Source organism: Lithobates pipiens, unplaced genomic scaffold (assembly GCF_037356315.1).
Source record: "Lithobates pipiens isolate NorthernLeopardFrog02 unplaced genomic scaffold, aLitPip1_a1.2 Scaffold_25, whole genome shotgun sequence".
NCBI lineage: Eukaryota > Metazoa > Chordata > Amphibia > Anura > Ranidae > Lithobates > Lithobates pipiens.
In genome coordinates, this window is record NW_027507787.1 from 218183499 (window position 1) to 218200662 (window position 17164).

Genomic DNA, 17164 nt, shown 5'->3' on the forward strand with positions numbered 1-17164 from the left:
TTGTAGTTGGTCCTTTGGACCAGCATACAGACGAGCGGACTTCCCGACAGGAACTGGGTCCGGCGGATTATCAGCGGAAAGATTTAAAACATTTCTAGGTCCGCCGGACTTTGGGGAAGAAAAAGTCCGCTGGAGCCCACACACGATCGAATTGTCCGACGGACTCTGGTCCGCCGGACCAAATCTGCCGGAAAGTCCAATCGTGTGTACGCGGCATAAGAACTTTATCGGACTTTGCTCCTCTAAAGCTGTTTCCGGGTCAACATACTCTTGGTTCACCCCAGAGCCTCCTGTCTGGTTCAGCTCCAAAAGGGGACATCCACATAAGATGTAAGAAGAATGGAAGATTTTATGAAACACAACATTTCCATATATCCAGATATCTAAGCTACCCTAAAGCAGGATTAAACCCCAAAACAATATGTAATATATTGCAGCTTACCAATCCTTAAATGTGGTGGTGGTTACACTAGTTTTAGTTTTTTTTTATACTTTTTACAGTTATTTTCACCTGCTGACTCAACAAATAACACACCTCCTGTCTTAGGGTGTCTTCACTCTGGATGGAGGGGCAACTGAGACACCTTCGGACAGCAGGATCTGGGGACAGGTCGTGTTAAACTAGAAGATTTAGATGGATTTGACTAACAATTTAAGACTGAACTCCAGCTAACACTTTTCAATTAGTTGTATCAAAAGTTTGTTCTTTTTCCTTTTGGGATAAAGGTTTAGCATTAACCGCTTCAGCCCCAGAAGATTTTACCCCCTTTCTGACCAGAGCACTTTTTGTGATTCGGCACTGCGTCGCTTTAACTGACAATTGCACGGTCGTGCGACGTGGCTCCCAAACAAAATTGATGTCCTTTTTCCCCCACAAATAGAGATTTCTTTTGGTGGTATTTGATCACCTCTGCAGTTTTTATTTTTTGCGCTATAAACAAAAAAAGAGCGACAATTTTGAAAAAAAAAATTTTTTTTACTTTTTGCTATAATAAATATCCCCAAAAAATATATTAATTATAAATATAAATACATATTTTTGGTAAAAAAATCACAATAAGCGTATATTGATTGGTTTGCGCAAAAGTCAGTGTCTACAAAATAGGGGGTCATTTTATGACATTTATTATTATTATTTTATTATTAGTAATGGCGGTGATCTGCGATTTTTATCAGGACTGCGACATTATAGCAAAAACATCGGACACTTTTGACACTATTTTGGGACCATTGTCAAATGCATTGATTATTGTGTAAATGACACTGGCAGGGAATGGGGTTAAACACTAGGGGGCGATCAAGGGGTTAAGTGTGTCCTAGGGAGTGATTCTAATGAGGAAGTGATGGGCTGCTACTCACATGACAGTGCTCACTGCTCCAGATGACAGGGAGCAGTGATCTCTGTCATGTCACTAGGCAGAACGGGAAAATGCCTTGTTTACATAGGCACTACCCTATTCTGCAGCTCCATGACACGATTGCCAGGAGACCGGCGCACATAAAGTCTTCCGGTCCCATGGGCACGGTCACGCTGTACGCGGAGGGGTGGCGCACGCGTGCCCGCTAGCCCCGCCAATTAAAGGGAATGTATAGGTACGCCCATTAGCCCACCACTGCCCATTGTGCTGACGTATGTCGGCATGTGGCGGTCAGCAAGTGGTTAATGAATAAATGCTGACCTCTGTAAGCACTCCTATCATTAATACGTAGTTTGTCTCAACCCCCTAACTGCCTTTGCCACTCTTTTTTTTTTTTTTTTTAGCTATTCAGTTGCTTATACAGTAGGTCTGAACCATTAAGTAGGGAACTGCTCTGGTCATTCCAAAGACTTGTTTAAATGAATAAAGGTGTGTATCTATCACAGGGTGGTGTCTGTGGATACACTAAAAGGTCAAGATATTCAAATGCCACGTCCTGGTTATCACTTTGAAGGAATACATTTTTTTTTTTTAAAGCGGCCATAAAAAACAGCGGCCATAAAAAACTTAAACAATAAGCACTATAGGGGTGAACAGGCTGAACAGGCTGCCTCTTATGTTCCCCCCTCGTTTTTTACTTTGCGTGAAATCGGTTTGCTGTAATTGCTGGTAGGGACCACTTCACTTAAAGTGCACGGGATACCAGATTATCTACTACTACACGCCCTTTGGCTACAACATATCACAAATATCTACCTAAATCTTACAGTTGAAGCCTTAGGGCTCAACATAATGCGAAGTGGTCTCACCAACCCAAATCTACATTTTTATTTTTAACCTTTTTGGAAAAATTGCCTTTTTCTAATTTTTTCAATCCTCCTGTTTCCTTCTGTGGCTTTGTTCCCCTCCTGGGACATACCCACAAAGAAATAACATTGCTATAAGCTCCTGAAGAAGCATTATCTAATAAACGCGAAACATGTAGAGCACCAGAACATACTTAAGTTTCGGCTATATATTTGATATCCTCTATTTTATATATGTACAACTGCTAGTTTTTATCTGTAAATTCTGGCTGGATTGTATTAACCTTGATAGGATATCAAATGAGACTTAATGTGTATTTATAAGGAGAAAAATTTCTTGTTTTTCTTTTAAATTTTGATTGTTCACAATATATATATATATATTTTTAATAATAAACAGAGATATATTTTTTTGAACATGTCGGTTGTCTCCACAACTGTCCTTTATGCCTAAAAAGTCCAATTGAACCCACACTTTTCCTTGAGGTCTTTTATGTGAAGGTTCTCTTATTTGTATTTTTTATTTTCATTCCCATTCCAAAGACTTGTTCCAAAAATTCCCAACACTTCCCAACCGATGACCAGCACAATATCTGGAAAACAACAACAATGCAGTCATCACTCTTTTTTTTTATTACATTTTTTTATTTTTATTTTAGCAGACTTTCAAAAAAAAAAAAAAAAACATGAAACGTGTAGTCTTTACAAAGTTTTATTAATTTTAAAAAATTCTGATTTTTATTGTACAGTTTTATTTATTTTTTTAATCTCTGCTACTGTACATAAATTGCAAAAACAAAAAAAAAAAAAAAAAACATCCATAAATTCACATAAATAATATGCATTACCACATATTTGTAATGCTCATGCCTTAAAAAATACATTCATATAAAAATTGTTACATTTACAGATGGAATTTATCATGACACGCATTTTAGATTACATTTTTTAATTTTTTTTTTTCATAGCAAGTGCCTTATCTTAAGTTCAGCAAGCAAAATATAAAATGTAGTTTATTATTTTATTGATTAGCAGCATAAATACGAACACCAAAAATATCAGTAGTTGAAGATAATGAAGGAAAAAATAAAAAGTACATTTGGCTAAAATTTTATTTACGTTTCTTAAAATTGTATGCTAAAAATTACAATGTAGACATATAGTTTGAGGATGTATTGGCATAAGGAATTGGTGACATTAGAGTAATTACCATACAGTTTGCAAGAAAATGGACTCCATGCACTCCAAACCAAAAATCTATTTGAAGAAGGGTTAGAACCTCTGTGATATTTTCATCGCTTGGTAAATGTAATCTTGCTTCCTGCCACAAAAGCCTAATGCCGCGTACACACGATCGGAAATTCGGCCAGCAAAAGAGCTTTTGGTGGGAAAATGCAATCGTGTGTATGCTTCATGTGACTTTTGCTGGCCGAATTTCGGGCAGCAAAAGATTGAGAGCATGTTCTCAATTTTTCGGTCGGAAAAAGTTCCTATCCGAAAATCCGTTCGTGTGTATGCAATTCCCACGCGCAAAAACTCACGTATGCTCAGATTCAACTACGAGACGGAAGCTATTGGCTACTGGCTATTGAACTTCCTTTTTCTAGTCCTGTTGTACGTGTTGTACGTCACCGCGTTCTTGACGGTTGGAATTTGGTGTGACCGTGTGTATGCAAGACAGCTTGAGCGAAATCCCGTCGGAATTCCGCAGGAAAACCATCAGAGCTTTTTCCGGCCAAAATTCTGATCGTGTGTATGCAATTCCGACGCGCAAAAACTCACGCATGCTCAGATTCAACTACGAGATGGAAGCTATTGGCTACCGCCTATTGAACTTCCTTTTTTTAGTCCCGTCGTACGTGTTGTACGTCACCACGTTCTTGACGTTGGAATTTGGTGTGAACGTGTGTATGCAAGACAGCTTGAGCAAAATCCTGTCGGAATTCCGTCGGGAAAACCATCAGAGCTTTTTCAGACCAAAATTCCGATCGTGTGTACGCGGCATACCTTGCTTATTCTCAAGCATTCTTATTATCTCAAAAACATTTTAAAGCTGACGTCTGAAATCAGCAAATATTTTCTAAATGCAAGAGTCATGTGTATTCTTACTTGAATCTTGTTGTGCATTTCTTCCAGATCTGTGCAGTAATCCAGTCTTTTTGCCTTTGGGCCAGTTCACAGTTCACAGTCCAGTGCGTTTTTAAAAATTTTTTTTTTTTTTGCAACAAGACGCATGGCAAGTAGGTTATATGGTTTCCAATGGCATAGTTCACACCAGGGCAGTCAGTTCCAGGGCTTTGCAGTTCCAGAAAAAAAGTAGAGCATTTTTCCTGCATTGGACTGTACTGGAATACAGTAAAACGCATCAAAAATGCATGGGAATGCATCAAAACGCATCAAAAATACACTGGACCCCAGTACAGTGAATAAAAAAAAACAGGGAAAAAAAGAATCTGGAATGCATCAAAATACATCAAAAATGCATGAAAAACACACCAGAACACTCCAATAATGGTTAAAAAACGCGCATGCAGAAGCGCATCTGGAACGGATCAGGAGTTCGTTTTGTGGTGTGAACCAGCCTTTTGTGCAGGAACTTCCTGTAATAAAGACCAGTCACTGCTGTTCTACATCCTTGTGCAGAGTGGCCGGTCTTATATCCGCCTCCTCCTGTAGTTTTCTACAGGCAGCCTGTACTGGGTGGGGCCTGTGGGCCCCTCCCACACCTCTTCTGTACTCACAGGCTATGTACAGCACAGTGATGATGTCACCACTACATTTAAATAAATATTACATAATAATTAGACAAGATAATACCTGGGCTTGCAATATTACATAAGGACATATATAAGGGATACCCCGTCTACCCTGGATGTGAACGGAACCATTATGACAAGCTTTTTGGACTTCAGAGGCAACTATTTACCCTCCGAATCACCAAAGCAATCCTTCCAGGAGGGTTCTTGTTGGCTGTAAGTGATCTCTACATTGAAAACTCTAGAAAACGTTCTATGTCAGGTTCCATGGTTCTGGGTCTGGATTGGGTTTATAATGCCCCGTACACACGAGCGGACTTAAGTCCGACAGACTTCCAAAGGAGTTCCGTCGGAGTTCTGCTGGAATTCCGACGGAGTTCTGACAGACTTTTCGGCCGAACGGACTTGGCCACACACAATCACACTAAACTCCGACGGATTCGAACGTGATGACGTACGACTGGACTCGAATAAGGAAGTTCATAGCCAGTAGCCAATAGCTGCCCTAGCGTCGGTTTTAGTCCGTCGGAGTAGCATACACACGAGCGGAGTTTTCGAAGGGGACCGGGTCCGGCGGAGTTCCGTCGGGAAAATTTGAAGCATGCTTCATTTCTAAAGTCCGTCAGACTTTGGCGAATCAAAAGTCCGTTGCAGCCCACACACGATCGGATAGTCTGACGGACTCGGTCCTTCGGACTTTGGATGTTGAAAAGTCTGCTCGTGTGTACGGGGCATAAGAGTGTCTCAGGAAACAGGTGGGAATAAAAGACATAAGTATGGCCCTTGTACATGCAAGGACCCATCACATGGTATCTCTTCTATACAGGGCATAGGACTTGCACCCTGTAGAGTTGTCCAGTCTGAGGTGATGTGTGAATAAAAATATGCAGCGTCAATATAATCAATAGTAAATAAAAGCCAAAAAAAACCCCAAAAAAACAATAGTTCAAGTGTTCATCAATAGTTCACATATAATTATATATTGAAAGGAGGTCCGAATTCAAAAGTGAAGCGATATAAAAGAAATCATGGAGAGGAGATCCAGCACCTTCATATGTGAAAAGCAATCTGTATAAAAAAGTGTTCAGAGATCAGCCGCCACCTTCCAATGAAACCAATACTCGCCAGAAGCAATGGCTGCCATTACAACAGCATGCACGCTTGTGACTTTGAAGCCTCGTACACACGATCGGATTGTTGGCCAACAAAGCCATGGACTTTTGTCCGAAGAGCGTTGGCCCAAACTTGTCTTGCATACACATGGCCACACAATTGTTGGCCAACAAATACGAACGTAGTGACGTACTACGTTGTTTTTCAGCTCTTTAGCGCCATCCTTTGTGCACCTTCTGCTAATTTTGTGTTAGTAGAAGTTTGGTGAGTGTTGATTCTCCCCTTTCATTTTGCGTTTTTCATTTCACGCTTTTCAGTTCGTTTCTGAACGGCCGTTCGTCAACCAGCCATGTTGTGGAATCAGAGGAGATAACGTGTTATTTATTATTGGCCTTGGAGTTATTGCTTTGACATTATTTTTTTGGTTGAATAATGGCAGAGGAGGTGGGATATATACCCCCCCCCCCCCCCCGACTCCTCCTATAAGTTCAGGCTAGCCTCCGGCCAGCCTTCTAACATATCATTAAAAACATGATGTACTTTTTTAGTCATGTTTTTAATGATACAGTGAGAGAAAAAAATATTTGATCCCCTGCTGATTTTGATTCAGTCTATCATTTTAATGGTAGGTTTATTTTAACAGTGAGAGACAGAATAAAAACAAAAATATCCAGAAAAACGCATTTCAAAAATGTTATAAATTGATTTGCATTTTAATGAGTGAAATACATTTTTGATCCCCTATCAGTCAGCAAGATTTTTGGTTCTCAGGTGTCTTCTATACAGGTAACGAGCTGAGAGTAGGAACACTCTCTTAAAGGGAGTGCTCCTAATCTCAGCTTGTTACCTATATAAATTATACCTGTCCACAGCAGCAATCAATCAATCACATTCCAATCTCTCCACCAAGACCAAAGAGCTGTCCATGAATGTCAGGAACAAAATTGTAGACCTACACAAGGCTAGAATGGGCTACAAGACCATCGCCAAGCAGCTTGGTGAGAGAGTGACAACAGTTGATGCGATAATTTGCAAATGGAAGAAAAACAAAATAAACTGTCAGTCTCCCTTGGTCTGGGGCTCCGTGCAAGATCTCAACTTGTGGAGTTTCAATGATCATGAGAACAGTTAGGAATCAGCCCAGAACTACACGGGAATCGAAAAATTATGCTTTGGGGGTGTTTTTTTATCTGCTAAGAGGACAGGACAACTTCACTGCATCAAAGGAACAATGGACCGGCCATGTATCGTCAAATCTTGGGTGAGAACCTCCTTCCCTCACCCATAGCATTGAAAAGGGGTCGTGGATGGGTCTTTCAGAATGACAATGACCCAAAACACGTGGCCAAGGCAACAAAGGAGTGGCTCAAGAAGAAGCACATTAAGGTCCTGGAGTGGCCTAGCCAGTCACCAGACCTTAATGCCATAGAAAATATGTGGAGGGATCTAAAGGTTGGAGTTACCAAACGGCAGCCTCGTAACTTTAATGACTTGGAGAGGATCTGCAAAGATCGTCCCTCCTGAGATGTGTGCAAACCTGGTGGCCAACTACAAGAAACATCTGACCTCTGATTGCCAACAAGGGTTTTGCCACCAAGTTTTGTAAAGGGGTCAAATACTTATTTCACTCATTAAAAATGCAAATCAATTTATAACTTTTTCGAAATTAATTTTTCTGGATCTTTTTGTTGTTGTTTTGTCTCTCACTGTTAAAATAAGCCTACCATTAAAATTATACGTACAAAATCAGCAGGGGATTAAATACGTTTTTCCCCTCACTGTATATGAAGTCAAATGAAATACTACACTATTGGAGAATCTTTCTGGCTCCTGGTGAGCTTTATTTACTTCAGCTTGGTTCCATTGAGGAGTGCCTTTGATGTGGATACTGGGGGTAGCTCATGAGCTTGCTGTGGATGTTTGACTATAAAGTGGAGGTCCACCCTGAAAAAAAAATTACATACAAATGCAACAAAAAAATAAATAAATAAGTAAAAAAAATAATTTACTCACCAGAAATGCCTGTTGCTAGGCAGATCGTCCTAATCTGCCACTTCCTATTCCGCAGTGGTCTTCAGTCTTCTCCTCCTCGCGTTGATTTCTGGGAAATTTGGGCACGTTGTCTTCTGGGACCTGTGTGTGTCACAGAAGACAGCCACCCATTCAGAAATTGCCGGGGGACCTGCGCATACGCAGTAGGAAATGGACAGTGAAGCCATAAGGCTTTCCGTTAGTGAGGTTTGCGGCGCTGGCGCACGATACAAGGGATGGATCGGCCGACATCGCGGGCACCTTGGACAGGTAAGTGTCCTTATTAAAAGTCAGCAGCTACAGTGTTTGTAGCTGCTGACTTTAAAAAAACATTTTTTACAGCTGGAACACCACTTTAAATTCATAAGCGTGCATGCTGTTGTAATGGCAGCCATCACTTCTGGTGAGTGTTGACCTCTGAACACTTTTTTTAGATGGATTGCTTTTCACACATGAAGGTGTTGGATCTCCTCTCCGTGATTTTTTTTACATCACTTCACTTTTGAATTCGGACTTCCTTTCGATGATTATACTGTATGTGGATTATTGATGAATACTTACACCATTGTTTTTTGATTTATTTATTTATTTTTTGCACTTATTTACTATTGATTATATTGGCACTGCACATTTTGATTCACTTAAATATACTGCTTATATGTGAAAGCTGCCTATTCGCTTTTGAGATCACACCACAGCGCAGAAAATTCTTTATTATTATTTTGGTCCATTTAAAATAATGTGTGAACTGGCTTTGACCTAAGAATGAAATTTAATATATCAGACACTCTGGATGTTGCGGAAACGTATAAAACTTGAACTGGGGCCTTCACTAATATTGACTATTTAGATTCCCTGTTAATTTTTAGAGAGCAAATCACTGGTCTTGGCATTTGTGTTATAATTATTTTGATGTCTGGTCGAGGAGCCCCTCAGTAATGCAACAAACTCCATAAAATGGAGTTACTTCCTTAAAAATAAAGTAGTACTTTTTAAAAAGAAGTAGTATATAAAGTACTATTTTTATTAATTACTAGTGTCAATAAAATGTATAAAAATAAAAATCACGGCATGCATTTATTTACATTGCAATATACACAGCCAATATTCTAAAGAATTACAGCAAAAGAGCTTATTCATTGGAAAGATCGTTGATGATGTCAAAGTGCAGTAACCATAGAAACAAGACATACTAAAGATTCAGATTGAGCATTATGGGTTACTGCACTTTGATCTCTGCCTTAAAGTGTAAGTAAACCCCCCCCCCCCCCCCCCATGGTTTTCAGCCAAGGAAGCTGCCATCTTTGCCTGTTTATTCTACAACTGCCATGATGCTGCACATGTGATCAGTTATGATGCCAGCCATTGGATGGTTTGACAGTTTTGTTGAGAGCACAACCAATGGGAGTGTTACATTTCTGGCACTTGCCGGAAATGAAACTGTTCTATGGATGGGTTTACTTCTGCTTTAAAAAGCATGGAAATTTAAATACATATATGTGTTGCTTTTATTCGGGAATGTTATGTGTGCTACAAAATACACAGTGAAGCAAAGCTTTCATTCAGTCAGTATAGGTAAACTAAATGTAAACTCTAACTGGATGACGACATTTCGTTTGCAAAGCACTAGGTTTTATTTTTTATGAAAGAGCTCTGGGGCCATCCTAAAAGAAATGTATGAAAAATAAGATCTGAATTTCAAGAGAGAAATCTGGCTTTTATGTTTAACCCTATTCTTATTGAGTAACATTTTTATATGTACATAAAACTACAATACAAACATGATTATATATATATATATATATATATATATATTATACACATACATAAATCTCAGAAAAAACAACAATTCTCAAATCTCTAATAAACACTACAATATTACAGTGTGTATGTTATATTTGACATAAAAACACCCCCGTAGGAACCATTACATCTATATAATATATAATATATATAATAATCCCTGGCATGCCCTGTTCATGTCCTTTACGGTGTCGTTACGGCCTTCCATGCATTTCTTGAGACCTTTTATCATCATTATACATTATTATAATTATTGACTGCCTTTTTCTCTCCCTAGAATATTTATCAAGCTCCTGAAGAAGGGATTTTCGCGAAACACGTAGAGTTATTTTTGTATGTTATTATGTAGTATAGTCATACATGTCTTATGTGGCATGTTCTTGACATTAATGATCCATATTGAAGAGGTTCAGTTGTCTATTGCAATTGGCAGTATTTTAAATGTCTTTTATTAATTGTTTAATAAAATTGACTTTATAGTTTTCTATAATTGGTGCCCGGAAAGCCAATTTTTAACTTTTTTCTATTTAAGCACTATTGTATAGGATAGGATGTGGCACTGTGCTATATTAAGCTCCCACAGTTCCATCCTGTGTTGGAGCCTGTATAACTTTTTGATTCATCTATATAATAGAAGTGAATTCTAATACTAATAGAGTGGGACAGACAATACTGAGTATATTTTTTTATTAAAAAGATAATAATAATAATGTTTTAAACAAGAATTGGACACATCCCAGCTTTTTAGTACAAAGAAGATTTATAGTATTTTAGTCCTTTCATTCCCTGCAAAGGTAAAGCATAATGGACTACTATGCATCGCATAGTATCCCATTATGTGTCACTTACCTGACACAGGAGCCAGCGAAGTTACCGCTGTCCCCTGTAGTCCGGCGCATCCATCTTCTCGATGGGTCTCGCTGCTCCGCCGCTGTCATGCGGCGGAGCCGCGATGACGTAACTCCCGCGCATGCGCACGGGAGCCGCCACTCACGGCATATCACCGTTGACTGCGGCGCGCTCAGTGCGCCTGCGCGCCACTGTCTACGGCGCATGCGCCGTAGACAGCGGTGCCTGTCTTTCGGCAAATATCTCCTAAACCGTGTAGGTTTAGGAGATATTTCTTGGACCTACAGGTAAGCCTTAATCTAGGCTTACCTGTAGGTCAAAGTTGGTTGTAAGGGTTTACAACCACTTTAACATCTATAATCAAAACTAAAGGGATTTAAATAGCAAGATCTAAAAAAAAGGGAAAGGGAGACAAACTTAAAAAAAAAAAAAAAGAGAGACCAACATAAGAAGAAGAAAAAAAGTGTGGGGGGGGGGGGGGGGGCTAAAGACGTATGACAACCAGATGCCGCTCCACATACGGCAACTTTGGGCCAATTCAGATCCTACAGTTGTCCTCTTATGAGTCGAATTGTTGATGATTCCCTGTATAATTTGCAATGGAGCCATATTTGTTGATATTGTCCATATGCTTCCAATTCATGTACCAGCAGACACTCAGAAATCTGACTTTTAATCTTATGACCTGTACATACGATCGGACTTTCCGACAACAAAACCGTGGATTTTTGTCTGAAGGTTGTTGGCTCCAACTTGTCTTGCATACAAACGGTCACACAAATGTTGGCCAACAATTACAAATGTAGTGACGTACAAAGCGTACAACGGCTGATAAAAAGGATGTTCAATAGTGATGCGTGATTCCAGAGCATGCGTCTTTGTACTTTGGACTTTTGTCCTACGGACTTGTGTACACATGATCGGAAAATCCAACAACAAAATTTGTTGGCGGAAAATTTGAGAACCTGCTAGCAAACATTTGTTGGCGGAAAGTCTGACAACAAATGTCCGATGGAGCATACACACAGTCGGACTTTCCGAAAACAAGCTCACATCCAACATTTGTTGTTGGAAAATCCGATCGTGTACGGGGCATTATAATTCGAATTTTAAAAGTTAGAATTCTGACATTTAATCCCAGAATTCTGACTTTAAAAACAAATCTGACTTTAATCACAGAAATCTAAGTTTTAATCTTTTTGTTTTTTAATCACAAAATTCAGACTTTTAAAAGCAAAATTATGAATTTTCATTAAAGGGGAGCTTCACTAGTTTTTCAGTTTATTAAAAGTCAGCAGCTAAAAAAGTGTAGACACTCACCCGTCTCACGGTCCAGTGTTGCGGTCGCCCGAAGCCTTACTCCTCTCCCACTCCTCTCCGCTGCGCTGGCATTGCAACTGCGGGCACCTGGCCATGACAGCTTGCAGCTTAACAGCTGGGCGCGCACTGCGCATGGGTGAGTCGCGCTGCGCTCTCCTAGTGGCCAGGCAATCTTCTGGGACCTGAGACGTGTCCCAGAAGATGGCAGAGAGGGAGGGGCCGCCTAGGGGGAGGAGAGGAGTCACCTAGGAAGCAAAAAGACAGAAGGAGGAAGTGGGACAGGAAGTTATTGTCAAAACCGGGTACCCACTCCACCCCCCCCAAAAAAATGACATGCCAAATGAGAATGTGCCATGTAAGGGGGCGAGGGGTACTTAAAGCCACTTTTGGGTGGAACGCCACTTTAAGTCAAAACTCTAACATATTAAAGTGCAATTTGTGAATTTTAAACATAGAATTCTGACTTTAAGGGCTCGTTCACATGTGCTTTTCTCTATGAAGAGTGGTCCACATTTGCATTGTCCTCAACACCTGCTTCAACCACTTGGAACCAGCACTAGCAAACCATAACTGCATACATTGCACACGGTTTCGGGCAGTTGCAGAAAAGCCCAATTCACTTGAAATGGTCACGTTTGGCAGGTGGTAGCAACACCCAAAACCAACAGTAGTTATAATTTCTGTGTGCAACTGCCTCTGCAGTTGCACACAGAAAGCAGTTGGGGATGGTAAAACCATGTCTCAAACATAGGTTTTCACTGCCCCCCCCCCCAACTGTTAGTGTGAATGAGCCCTAAAAGTCAGAATTTTGTTTCATAAATTTATTTTAGAATGGCCCCAGCTTTCGTATTTTTCCATATAATACCACTATTCTATACCAATATTTTCACCTTTTCTCATCCTATTACCTATCTCAGTGCTGCTGATCTTAAATCCTGTATACCGGTAATAATCTTCTGCAGCCTTTCTCAGGTGCTTCTTGTCTACATGCACTCGCTGAAGCATCAGCTGCACACCTTTGCTCTAGACTGGTTTCTTGATTGTAACAATGGTGGACATGTATATCACCAAGTGACAGAGTGACAATGCATGAGCACAATAAAGAACTCCATGGCCAGATCACATGGATTATTTTAATAAAAGCTGGTGACTTAAAGTAGAATTCTTATGCCCCCTACACACGAGGGGAATTTCCATCAGAGATGTCAAGGCAGCTTTCTGTTTCTCCTCCAGTGGGGACAGGTGTTTTCCCAGAAAAGAGCAGTGCCAAAGTAATGACATTTGAGCGCTACTCAGTCCTGTGGGCCGAGGCTGCTTGAGGATGCACTCCCTAAGGACTGTGCAATAAACAGTTTGTGCTCACAGGAAATGGGCGGGATGACATGGCTGTAAGCAGGAGCGAAGAGAAGGTTGGAAGAAATTGCAAACTTTCCTTTTACATGCCGGGAGGTCCCAAAGAAAACTTGGACTTATGCCGCGTACACACGATCGGAAATGCCACCAGCAAAAGACTGAGGTGAGGTTTTGGGTGGACAATGCGACCGTGTGTATGCTCCATCGGCACGCAAAAGATAGAGAGCATGTTCTCAATTTTTCGGTCGAAAAAAGTCAGGTGTACCAACTCCGACGGGCAAAATTCCTACGCTCGGAAACAATTCAACGCATGCTCAGAAGCATTAAACTTCATTTTCTCGGCTGGTCGTAGTGTTAAACGTCACCGCGTTCTTGACGGTCGAAAGGTCCGAGAACTTTTGTGTGACCGTGTGTATGCAAGCCAAGCTTAAGCGGAATTCCGTTGGAAAAACCATATCTTGATTTTTCAGATGGAAATTCTGCTCGTGTGTACGGGGCAATACTCTACCAACATGTGAAATTTGAACAACCTATAATAAAAAAAGTTATGCCCTGTTCTGCATTACTTTCAGTAGAGCCCTCACATCTACGTTAAAGTGATTGTAAAGTCTCATTTTCTTTCCCATAAAAATAATAAACATGTTATACTTACCTGCTCTGTTGCAGTGGATTTGCACAGAGCAGCCCCGTTCCTCTTCTGGGGTCCCTCTTTTCTGCCCCTGGCCCCTCCCTCCTATTCAGTGCCCCCACAGCAAGCAGCTTACTATGGGGGGCACCTGAGCTGAATCACAGCTCCTTGTGTCCATTCAGACACGGAGCCCTGACCCAGCCCTGACCCCTCTCTCCCCTGATTGGCTAGCTGACTTTGGCCAATGGCGCCACTGCTGTGTCTCATCTAATCAGGAGGGAGAATATCAGATGGCTAAGACACTCTTGGACATCGCTGGACAGACTGGGACCTCAGGTAAGTGTAATACCGCGTACACACGACCGGACTTTTTGAGGGACTAAGTCCGACGGTCTTTCCGACGGACTTTCGGCGGAGTTCCTAAGGAGCGGACTTGGCCACACACAATCACACCAAAGTCCGACGGATTTGAACGTGATGACGTACGACCGAACTAGAATAAGGAAGTTCATAGCCAATAGCTGCCCTAGCGTCGGTTTTTTGTCCGTCTTACCAGCATACACACGAACGGATTTCTCAGTCCGGCGGAGTTCCAGTGGGAAAATTTAAAACATGTTCTATTTCTAAAGTTCGCCAGATTTTTGGCAAGCAAAAGTCCGATGGAGCCCACACACGATCGAATTGTCAGACGGACTCGTTCCGTCGGACCTTTGCTGTCAAAAAGTCTGGTCGTGTGTACGCGGCATTAGAGGGGCTGAGGGAGGCTGCTACACACAGGCTTTTTATCTTAACGCAAAGAATGCATTAAAGATAAAAAACCTTCTGCCTTTACAATCCCTTTAAATTGAATCCCTAGCCAAAATATTTTATTGTAGAAAATGATTATACCCCAACTTGAGCGCTCTCTACTCTATCCAAAATGTTTTGGTCAGAGATACACTTTAACCTCCCTGGCGTTTTCCTGAGTGTGGCTCGGGGTTAAATTTCACTTGTAAAGCACCAGGCTGTCTCCCAGGGGCATACTCGTTCATCTCAGGATCTGTATTTCTCTATTAAGGGCACTTTTTGCTAGCTGCAAAATATATTATATGCCCCTAGCCTTGCTGAATTTCAATGTCAATTTTCCCAATGTGGACCCTAGACATTAAAGTACTATGAGATGCACTCCTGCCCCTGTTGTAGCAACATTTATTTAATTACTATTTGTTGAAAATATTCCACATCTCTGGTAAACCTCCAGCCACTGGATATTTGTACACGAGGCCTAGTCCACCAAAAGATAGCGAGATTCACTCTCCTCCATTTTTTCTTTGTTATATCTCTGAACCTTGATGGTCCTGAAGAAGCCTTACGGTGAAACGCGTAGACGTACAAGGGTGCATTGTACAAACTGTATCATTCTTATATGATTTTTTTTTGAATACTGTACCATGTACTTTTTTCAATAAATATTATTTTTGTTACTTCTTTATTGTTTCCTTGCATTGAAAGTCTGACCTTGGTTACTTTTTCTAGTACCCCTTTTTAACCCACATAGACTGTTTTGTATGTGGCTTAGCTTGTGGGTTATTTTTGGTTAATATAGTCAGGGAATCATAAATAATGCAATCATTTTATAGTGTGATTCAGATTTTGATATATTTTCTTACATAAAAAATACTTAATTTAATCTTCCCTAAAAAATTAAAGGAAAAAATAATTTTGTTATGATCTGCTCCACAGTATTTAGTCAACTTTGCACAAATAGAATTCTATGTCACACATGATAATTATTTACCAGGAATATGAAGGAGCAGGACAGACATACAATTATTTTCCTGCAGCAGCTTAAATAAAATAGTACTGCGGTTTGTTTGCAAAACAGATATCTTAGAAATATAAATGATAATAAAGTAATTAAAAAACAACAGTGGACTTTACTACAACAGTTCAAAGGCTAGTGCCATCTTTTTGTGACATCTGAAAGGCCAGTTCCACCAACTCATCTCTAATATCAAGCACCATTAAAGAGACACTTCCCACTGATGGCCACCTTGTGCCGATTTTGTAAAAATTGCTGGTTGCGGTTTTAGTTAGACACGTGCAATTCATTTAGTTCCGAATACGTTCTTTAACGAATTTTGACAAATTCATTAATTTCCGAATTTTGACAAATTCATTAATTTCCGAATTCCTGAATTTTTCAATTTCGGAAATTCTGAATTTCCAAATTTTTAATTTTCTGAATTTCGCAAATTTGGGAAATTCAGAAATTTTAAATTTTCGGAAAATCGGAAATGCAAATTTCCGATTTCCGAAGTTCGCAAATTGGAAAATTCGACATTTCAGAAATTCCAAATTGGGAAATTTGAAATTTTGGATATTTACGGAAATTCAGAAATTGGAAATTTTCTGAAATTTGACATTTTGAAAATTCGAAATTCAGAAATTCAAAATTTGGGGAATTAGAAATTTTGAAAATTGGAAAATTTTGGAAATTCAAATTTTTTTTTCGTAAATATGAAATTCGGAAATTCAAAAATTTTGCAAATTGGAAAATTCAACATTTCTGAAATTTGGAAATGTGAAATTTTGTAAATTTGCGGAATTTCAAAAATTCGAAAATCAGACATTTTTTTTTTAACTTTCTTGACCATGATTGGGTATTCTTTGAAAAACTGAAATGTCACTTTCATTAAGCTCTGGTGAAAGTTCACACGTAAAGTGCAAATTCCTTTGCAAAGTGAACAGGATATTTGCCTTTAGTAAATCAACACCTATGTGTACAAGAAGCAATTGGGTTTGAGGCTAAAGTGGACTTTAATAGTACCATAATACTTAGGATACACACATGTAGATAAAACAAGATACATTTTTATTGCGTTTTATTATTATTATTATTTTTATACAGGATTTATATAGCGCCGACAGTTTACGCAGCACTTTACAACATTAGGGCAGACATTGCAATACAATACAATTAAAGACAGGGGGAATCAGAGGGCCCTGCTCGTTAGAGCTTACAATCGTTTTACAACATACTAAAACATACAATTTTAAAACTCTGTCAGTTCCATACATAGAGAGTATAACTGAGAGAAGTAGTGA